Here is a 10,585-nt window from a genome sequence, read left to right as displayed (position 1 = left end):
AAGCAGGAAAGGAACCCTGAGGTCTCTTCTGGCAGACAGGAGGCAGGGTTGACAGAAAAAAATAATAGTAATAAATAAATAAAATCAGGCTTTTGGAGTCAGCTGAGCTCAGAACACTGGAAAAGGGCTGGGTGCCAAGAAAAGTGGCACATAGAACTGGATACCAACTGTGGCTCTTGACTGGCAAAACTGGAGAGTGGGCACTGGCTCTGAAAAGGAGATTTCCTTCTTTTTTCTCTCCCTCTAAGTAGCTCATTAGAGAAAGTCTCAAGCATTTTCAATTGTCAGTGCTGACACAGGTAAGGGTAGAGAAGAAAGTCAGACAGACAAAGGAAGAAGTCAACTGAAGGAGGTAAATCCCTAAATGGCATATCTTCCACAAAAAAAAGTGGGAGCAGGGCTCACGTCAAGTGGTGGCCTTCCCTCAGAGAATTCAGACCCCAAGCCATGGGGAGAAAACAAACAGAAACAGATTAAGCTTGGCTTCTGACTTATCAATGGTCCCTGGCAGGGAAAGGGAATTAAAGGAAGAGAATTAAAGGCCTCAAACCTCTTTATGCCAGTTGGGAGCTGTTGGCAGACAAGCCCCGGGTAAGATAGGAAAAGCACAGAGACTAGAGGCCTCACAGGAGACTCTGATAATCTGCTGAGTCATATCCTCAGGGAAACAATATTGATTACACCCTCCTCTTAAGACCCGGACCTGTCTGGTCTAGGAAAATCTGATTAGAGTAATCAAGGAAACCAGATGCCTAGACAACAAAAAATTATGAGTCACACTAGGAAAAAAGATATGGCCCAGTCAGAGGAAAAAACTTACACTTCAAATGAGATGCAGGAGTTGAAACAACTAATTAAAGATACTCAAACAAATATGGTAAATCAATTCAAAAATCAAATCAACAAGTTGAGGGAAGATATGGCAAAAGAAATGAAGGATATAAAGAAAATATTGAGTAAATATAAGAACTCAAAAGTCTGAAAGGAAACAATTGGCAGAATTTACAGGAATGAAGGGCACAATAGAAGAGATGAAAAACACAATGGAGATATAGAACAGCAGATTAGAAGATGCAGAAGAAAAGATTCATGAACTAGAGGACAGGATATCTGAAAGCCTACACACAAAAGAACAGATAGGGAAAAGAATGGAGAAATATGAGCAGGGTCTCAGGGATTTGAAGGAATTGAATGAAACATGAAGTGCATGAATATACATGTCATAAGTGTCCCAGAAGCAGAAGAGAAAAGCTGAAGAAAGAAAAATGGAGGAAATAATCACTGAAAATTTCCCATCTCTTATGGAACACATAACATTACAGATGATGTTGACTCTGTTTTCAAATTTTGACTTCTGTGTGAGATGAAAGGAAGAAATGTATATTTACTGCAAAATCTATATTTTCTGTAACACACTATATAATTAAACTTGCATGGTTAGTTTAACCAACACCATAATTACATGGAACCTTGAATAGGGATTGAGATCTGGTTGGTTTGTTCATGTAAGCATGAAGCCCTGATACATCCTAGAGTAATTTGGGCAGAGAATAAAAAGTATTTGCAAAGCTGCCTTAATGGACTGGGGGAAAATGTGGAAATATTAAACTTCCCCACCTGGGGAATTACTGATATTCTCATAAGTATTGGGGACTACCAGTTTAGTAGGCTGAGCCCTTGATCTACAGGAATGTCCTTATGAAGCCTGCTACTGCAAAGGAGAGGCTAAGTGTACTTAAAATTGTGCCTAAGAGTCACCCCCAGAGAACCTCTTTTGTTGTCCAGTTTTGGCCTCTCTAATCCAACTTGGCAGGTGGACTTGCTTCCTTCCCCCCTACATGGGACATGACTCCCAGGAGTGTAAATCTCCCTGGCAATATGGGACATGACTCCTGGGGATGAAGCTGGACCAGGCATCATAGGATTGAGAAAGCCTTTTTGGACAAAAAGGGGGAATAGAAATGAAACCAAATAAAGTTTAGGTGGTTGAGAAATTTCAAATGGAGTTAAGAGGTCATTCTGGAGTTATTCTTATGCATTATGTAGATATCCTTTTTAGTTTTTAGTTTATTAGAATAGCTAAAAGGAAATATCTGAAACTTTAACTTCCATCCACTATCCTTGATTCTTGAAGATGTTCATGTAACTATATAGCATATATGGTGTGACCATGTGATTTTGAAATTCTTGTGGCTCACACTCCCTTTATCCACTGTATGGACAGATTAGTAGGAAAAGGGGGACAAAAAGTAAATGAATAATAGTGGGTAAGGATGGGTATGGGATGTTTTGGGTGTTATTTTTTTACTAAAAATTCTTATTTTTATATTTTGGAGTAAGGAAAATGCTCAAAAATGATTGTGGTGATGGATGCACACCTATATGATAATACTGTGAACAACTGTATCCTTTGGATGACTGTATGGTTTGTGAATATATCTCAATAAAATTGCATAAAGAAACTTATAGAGTGCAGGGAAGGCAGTTCTGAGAGGGAAAGTTGTAGCCCTAAATCACTACATTAAAAAAGAGAAAAGAGCACACCTGGAGGAACTAGAAAGAAACAGCAAACTAATCCCAAAGCAATCAAAAGGAAAGAAATGAAAATTAGACCAGAAATAAATGAAATTGAGATGAAAAAAGGCAATAGACAGAATTAACAAAACCAAAAGTTGGTTCTGTGTGAAGATCAATACAATTGGGAAACCATTAGCTAGACTAACAAAGAAAAAAAGAGAGAAGATGGAAATAAAAGTAAAATCTGAAATAACAGGGGGAACATTACTCCTGACCCCACAGAAAAAAAATGGATTATAAGAGGATACAATGAACAACTGTATGCCAAGAAATTAGACAACTTAGATGAAGTGCACAAATTCCTAGAAGCACATAAGCAACCTACACTGACTCTAAAGAAGAAAGAGAAGACCTCAACAGACCTATTACATGTAAAGACATTGAATCAGTCATCAAAAACCCTCAAAACAAAGAAAAGCCCAGGACCAGATGGCTTCACAGTTAAATTCTACCAATAATTCCAAGAAGAATTAACACCAATCCTACTAAAACTCTTCTAAAAAAAACTGTAGAAGAGGTAATACTACCCAACTCATTTTATGAAGCTTATATCACCCTAATACCAAAACCTGATAAAGACACTATAGGAAAAGAAAATTACAGACCAATTTATTCAGTGAATATATATACAAAAATCCTCAATAAAACACTTGCAAATCGAATCCAAAGTATAAGAATTATACACCATGACCAAGTGGGTTTTATCCCAGGTATGCAAGGGTGGTTCAACACAGGAAAATCAATTAATGTAATATACCATATTAACATATTGAAGGTGAAAAACTCATGATTGTCTCAATTGATATAGAAAACGCATGGACAAAATCCAGCATCCTTTCTTGTTCTTTCACTCCCTGTTCTCTCCTCTTTGAGCTCACTGATTCACTGCTCAGCTTCCTCCAATCTAGTACTGTGAGTATCCAGAATCTTTTTAATTTGATCGACAGTTTCTTTTACTTCCACAAGGTCATCTATTTTTTTATAAGCTCTTGCAAATTGTTCTTTATGCTCTTCTAAGTTCTTCTTTGTGTCCTTTATATCCTGAGCCACGAAATTGATGCTTGTGAGTACTTCTTGATTAATTGCTTCAAATTCTGTGTCTCCTCTGGCTTTTTAATTTGGGCATTTGGATTATCCATATCTTCTGGTTTCTTCACATGCTTTATAATTTTCTGTTGTTTTGGGTGTCTTGACATTTGCTTTTCTTGATAGGGTTCTTTTAGGATATGCAGACTTATTTGAACACTTACCTGTAATTTGACAGAGCTACAGCTTGGTGGAGTGCACTTTCCCTGATCTTTCAGCAGATGGTCCACTAAGCCACCTCTTACCCTCAAGCCAGTTCTCCCCAATTTCGTCTATGCACCAAGTGGGGGTCCAAACCATGTGGAAGTCCAATCAGTGCACCAATTTTCCATGTGTAGTGGGGATCACCTGCCCAATGTGTGGGTGTCATGCCCTATGCAGTTTGGCAGGGAGACTGTTCCGGGATACCATGGTCCCAGCCTTTCCTGGGGCTGCAGGTGGCATACTCTGGGGCTGCAGACCTACGTGTCTCCCCCTCCAGTTCAAATGTCCTGCAGTCCCTCTCTGTGGGGCATCTATGGGACCCTGGGATTGGGGGTGGGTTCCTGGTGCTTCTGTGTGGCACCCCTGCCTCTAGGCTGCCCAATAAGTTTTTAATATCCAGAACATATAAAGAAATCCTATAACTCAACAATAAAAAGACAAAGAACCCAATTTAAAAATGGGCAAAAGACTTGAATATACATTTTTCCAAAGAGGAAATACAAATGGGTAAAAGCATCTTAAAAGATGCTCAACATTGCTAGTTATTAGGGAAATGCAAATGATAACCACAATCAGATATCATTTCACACTTACTTGAATGGTCACTATTAAAAAACAGAAAAGTACAAGTGTTGGAAAGGATTGGAGAAATAAGACACTCATTTACTGCTGTTGGAATGTAAAATGGTGCAGCCCCTCTGGAAGACAGTCTGGCAGCTCCTCGGGAGGCTAAGTATAGAATTGCCATATGATCTGTCAATCTCACTATTAGATATATACCCAGAATAACCAAGAGCAGGGATGTGCACAGACTTTTGCACACTGATGTTCATAGAGGCATTATTCATAATTTTCAAAAGATGGAAACAACCCAAGTGTCCATCAACTGATGAATGGATAAACAAAATATGGTACATGCATATGATGGAATATTATTCAGTAAGAAGGAATGAAATCCTGAAGCATGCAACAACATGGGTGAAACCTGAAGACATTATATTGAGTGAAATAAGCCAGACACAAAGGGACAAATATTGTATGAGTTCACTAATATGAACTAGTTATAATAAACAAACTCCCTAGTTAGAGTCTAGAATATAGGTTACCAGGAGATTGTATGAGGGTAGAGAATGGGGAAATAATGCCTAATTAGTGCAGAATTTCTAATTAGGTTGATTGCAAATGTTTGGAAATGGATAGAGGTGATGGTACCATGATTGTGAGTGTAGTTAACAGTGCTGAATTATGCATGTGAATGTATTTGAAAAAGAAAGTTGGGGCTGTGTATGTTACTAGAAGGAAAGCTAGAAGATAAAACATGGGACTGTATAACACAGTGAACCCTGCCCTGGATGATGACTGTGGTTAGTATTACAAATATAAGAACATTCTTGCATGAACTATAACAAATGCACATCACTATTATAAAATGTTAACAATAGGAAAAATAAACCTAGTGCAAACTATGGACTATAGTTAACAGTAATACTGCAATATTCTTTCATGAACTATAACAAAGATACCACAGCAATGTTAAGTGCCAACAATAGAGGGGGTATAAGGGGTACGGGGCTTTTCTTTTTAGAGTAATGAAAAATGTTCTAAAATTGATTGTTGTAATGAATATAAAACTCTGCTATTATACTGAGAGTCATTGACTGTAAACTTTGGATGGATTGTATGGTGTGTGAATATATCTTAATAAAACTGCTTTTAAAGAAAGCAGATCTTGCACTTTCCCTAGAGCTTGTATACAGAAGCTGCAGACCAATGGAGCAAAGAACAAGTAGCAGATAACGGCTTGCTGACAGGTCTTCAAATTCAAAAATAAGTACAAGCAGTGAGACACAACATGGATATAGCAAAGGGAAATGGTTATTTCCAAAATACATGATTTTGAAACTAACTTTAACATTGATTATGCATATCATTTTAGAAACTGAGCTCTTTTTTATATCCAGGAAAACATCTCTCAAATTTAAGGCTTCCATTTCGTAGCTTAAATCTTAATTACATGTTGCCCAGCCATTTTAAGTTTCACTTTGCTTACAAGTCAGAGAAAAAAGCATTCGCAGCTTGTTTATGTGAGTTTATGCTGTCTTTGCATGCATTTTAAAGCTAAAGTTCAAGGAAGAATGGAAATGAAATTTTCCTTGTCAAGAACAGTTATAAATTATAATCATTACTATGATTTTGAAAAAGGACATGTATGGTAGAAAGAACAGAAAATAAAACATATAATTCTACCTCACTCTAAATCCATTCTCCCCAAACCTCTAATTTACCTTTTTTTTTTTTTTGCTGAGAAGAAATTGGCAATAAAAATATTCTTTTGATGGCTCTCTCTATATATAGGTATATTATTATGTAATATATTATATAATAATACTTATTATTGAAGTTGCCCCCTAGTTTTTCCACAAAGAGGATTACAATTACCTCATCTAATCTCCTACATAAGTCCCCATGACATCCCATTTATTTTTTTTAATTTTAATACATTTTTTATTGTGAACTTTAACATATATACGTAACAGTGATAACTTTCAAAGTACAAATCAAGAAGTACAATTCAAGAAGTACAATTCAAGAAGCAGTTAGACAGCAAACTTCAAAGAATGTCATGGGTCACAGTTCCACAACTTCAGCTATTTCCATTATTGTAAAATATAACATACATACAGAAAGGTGTCAACTTTCAATATATAGCTCAAAAAGCAGTTATATAGATAATTTCAAACATTGTTATGGGTTACATTTCCACAGTTTCAGTTCTTTCCTTATTATGCAATATAAGGTATACACAGAAAGATGAAGACCCTCGAAGCACAATTCAATGAGTAGCTATAGAGCAAATTTCAAAACATGCTATAGGTTACAGCTCCATCATGTCACCTACCTCCTTCCAGCTATTCCAACAGGCAAGATAGGATTTGACAGAGGTCTATGACTACTAAAACTTTAAATATATGTGTATATATATTTATACATTTATGTATGTATTTATTTATCCATTTATGTGTGTGTATATATATGATATATATATATATCATATACATATATCATATATATATATATGATACTGAGGTGTTGGAATAATTTACCCATTTAAAAAAATATTCTATACTCATTCTACCATGGACTTGAATACAGAATACTGTCCAAATTACTTTTTCTCCTCTTTGGTGGATATTACTATCCCTTCCATAATCTCCCTTTATTAAGAAATGCATTCATTTTTTCCCATAATATAAGGGTAGGGAGTCATGTACCATTTTTTCATATATCATTAGAAAAGTAAAAGATGCTCTCCGAAAGCCTTTATAGTTTACAACTTAAAAATATAATTTCTCAGTCATCCATGGGTTTAAGTAAATTTTAGCTTTTACAGCTGAAGCATACCATAGTAGGGATAAGTTTATTTTACTGTTCTTCTACTAAGGTCTCTTTTTTAATTTTTTTTTAAATCCTGGAAAGTAGGCAGTAAAACAGCTCTGGAAGAATTTACAACAAACTGCATGAGGAGCTGGGAAGCTGAGGGGTTGGAGCAGGGTTGGGATAAATGGATGAGGAAGGGGTCCTCTCCTCAGTCACTGTAGCCTCACCATGTCACCAAGGGAGGAGGGATTCTTTAGTCAAAAAGGAAGAAGAAGGGGAGGAGGGAGTGGGAGGTGGAGGGGACAAACAGAAAATAAAAGGTCATTGTTGCCTGTTTGAATCCAGAGAGAATTGCCTGGCCCTCTGTGGGGGGAAGCCCTTTGAAGGGGAGGCAGAAGGCTGGAGGGAGGCTGGGCAGGGAGACAGCCATGGGATGACCCTGTCCCCCAGTACCATGGACCTGGTGGGCATAGAGGAGGGAGAAGAGGTGGGCACTGGTGGAGGATCCAGTGGAGGCTCCCAGAGGCCTCTGGGGCACCTTGGCTACTGTGTGATCCTGTGACCCTGTGTCCTCCTGGAGTAGCTCCCTTAGTCATAGTTCCCATAGTATGGTGGCCACTGGCCCTGGTTCTGATAGTACTAGTTCCATTGCTGGGCATACTGCAGATGCTGGGCTGAGGGTAGGTCTGTGCGGTGGGGGATGGTGGAGGAGTATAGAGAGTCTGTAGCCAACCTAGCTCTCATAGTTGTAGGCAGGTGGTGGCGATGGTGGAGGTGATGGGGAAGTGTAGCCATGGCTGTAAGTTCCCCTGGTTGTAACTGGGCTGTGGAGGGCTGCTGATGGTGGGAGTGCTGATATTTGCGCTGGAGCCAGGTATGCTGCTGCTCTCACTGTAGCTGCTGGCTCCCGGGGGATTCTGAGCAGTGCTGTAGCTGGGTGGTGGTTGCAGCTGCTGTGGTTGTGGTTGAGTTTGTGGTGGGGGTGGCTGCTGTGGTGGTGGCTGCTGCTGGGGGATCCAGTTGTAGCTGCATCAGTTGTGGGAGTTGTTATCCTGGCTGTTCTGGCTGTAGCCACCACCTCCATTGCGGTTGAAACCTCCTCTGTAGTTGCCTCCTCCACCACTGCCTCCCCCTCTGTTCTGAAAATCTAATGGGGGAGCCTTGGTTGTCATAGCGCTGGAAACCACTGCCTCCACAGCACTGAGAGCCACCACTGCCTGGGTTGTTAAAGCACTTTTCATGGGGTGGCCCAGCCTTGCAGCCTTCTTTATATTGCCTTACCAGCTTGTCTGATTTCTCCCACTGCAAATCAATGAACAGAACCTTGTCCAGAAAGTCCCCCAACATCTGGCAATGTGAAGTAGGCTTTCATTTCTAATACTGGATGATCTGGGACATCCTTCCCTTCCTCATCGGTTCGGCTTTATTGTTCAGTCTTTTAGGTCCTCCTCAGTGGGACAAATTACAATAGCTTTTTTGCTGGAAGCCTTCAAATGGTCTCATTTTTTGTCTCTGGGCTGACCATAAACATTTGTCTGATGTAGCATATTGTGTTTCTTGTGGGCAGCGATCTGGATGAGGTGTTTGAGGTACTGTGTGGCCTACCAGAATAGGACATTCCAGCAGCCAGTGTAGGCCCCTCACCTGCATCTTATCCATGATGGCATTAGTACTCATGATGACTCCTTGGCTGGGTGGGAGGCTGCATGTTTAATGGCCCACATGGTCTTGCCAACAGCAGGCAGTCTACCATCATCAGAATCTCACACTCTGCCTTGCTCTTTGGTCTGATGGTACCCCAGATCTGTTCACTAAGGGGAAGGTGCTGGATGAAGGTGAAGCCTGGTAAGACAGAATAGTAGGGCTCTGCCCTCTGCCAGAAGTTGAACTCCATGGCAAAATTCTTCACCAGGACATGAGAGTAAAGGGCCTGACCCCAGAAGGTTTCCTTCTGGATTTGGAAGGCCATGCCCATCCACTTCCTGTTCTTGGTAAAGGAAAAGTACCACATCATTCTCATATTTAAGGTTCACAAAGCAGCCAATCACATCATTCTCTGCAAACTTGTCTCTTAGTTTTCAAACTGGCTATTGGTCAATTTCTTCCCAGTGTCTCCATAGCCATAAGAGAAAGGCTCTTCCCCTAGCCGAGTGCTGCAGAGACCAGTTGATGCAGGCTATGCGGGGGTCAGGCTCAGTAGATGGAAGGTGTTTTATGGACATTTCTTCACTGATCTTCATCTGGAAGCACACACGGCCCCTTCTGACCCCATGGCTGGCATGGCGTCCTGACCACAGATATCCAAAGCCCTCATTTATGAGTGGGTAGCCACGACTCCAGTTTCTGGCAACCTTGAACTGGAGATTGCAGTTATATGTGTCAATGGCAACAGGGGCCTCATCAAAGTCATCTCCATCCTCTTCAGTGGCAGGCTGAGAGCAGCCCCTTCTGCCCTCTCGGCGCTCGAAGTACCCCCATCCTGGATTTCTTCATACAGCCTCTTGAAACTCTGGAATTTCTGTCTGGCTTGGATTAAGATGCATCTGGAAGAAGGAAGCTGGTGGGTGCTTGTTGTTTCATCTTTATCTTCACTTCTGGGTGATAGGCCTGCTGCTGCTGCTCCATTTACAGTGTTCTCCACTCACAGCCTACTTCTTCTCTTGCTTGATGAACTGGGTTGTGTAGAATGGATTCTACCTAATATTGTCCATGACATAATGTCCTTTCTGCCCCAGGTAGTTGCCAGGCTCCTGGTGTGGCTGCAGCCCAGACGGCGGTGGCTGTGCTGTCCACTCCAGCTCGGAGTACCCCTTGGTCTCGACCTCCTTGTTATTGTGCCCAGGTCATCCCAGTTCATTGTCAGCCTCTAACTCCCATTGTCGTCAGGCAACTCAGCCTCCAACATTGCCTGCAGTTGCTCAGCTAGCTGGACCTTGAGGCTGCAAGTGTCCGGGCCACGGAGCTACAGCTCCTCATAAAGTTTGTTCACATTCAGAGGGTGCATATCTATGGCCCAACCTCCCAGGGCTCCATCCCCCTTAAACCTTTCCTGTCAGGAGGTGAAGGGAGAAAGGGGGGGGGGTCACTATAATGGTACTGTCACTGCAACCTCCTAAGGTCTCTTTCTAAATGTGATTTGTAATATAGCACTTTTTACAACTCAAGTATACTAGATCAGTTCCAAACTTGATCAGTTACAAACATACTGTTTGAAACCTCTCTCCCTGATGGGTTTCTTATTTCTATGTGGAATTTGAACTACCTGGAATTTGCAGTGTCCTCTAAATAAAAAAAAAAGATGGTTAGGCTCATGTGTCAACTTGGCCAGGTGATAGTATCC

At 40.6% G+C, this 10,585-nt stretch overlaps 1 pseudogene; it reads right to left on the bottom strand.

Moving 5' to 3' along the window:
* Window positions 1–7,659: 7,659 nt before the first annotated feature.
* LOC119523057 lies at window positions 7,660–9,971 on the bottom strand (annotated as a pseudogene).
* Between the last annotated feature and the right edge of the window lie 614 nt (window positions 9,972–10,585).

Source organism: Choloepus didactylus, chromosome X (assembly GCF_015220235.1).
Source record: "Choloepus didactylus isolate mChoDid1 chromosome X, mChoDid1.pri, whole genome shotgun sequence".
Classification (NCBI taxonomy): domain Eukaryota; kingdom Metazoa; phylum Chordata; class Mammalia; order Pilosa; family Megalonychidae; genus Choloepus; species Choloepus didactylus.
This window is presented reverse-complemented; position numbering and strand designations above follow the sequence as displayed.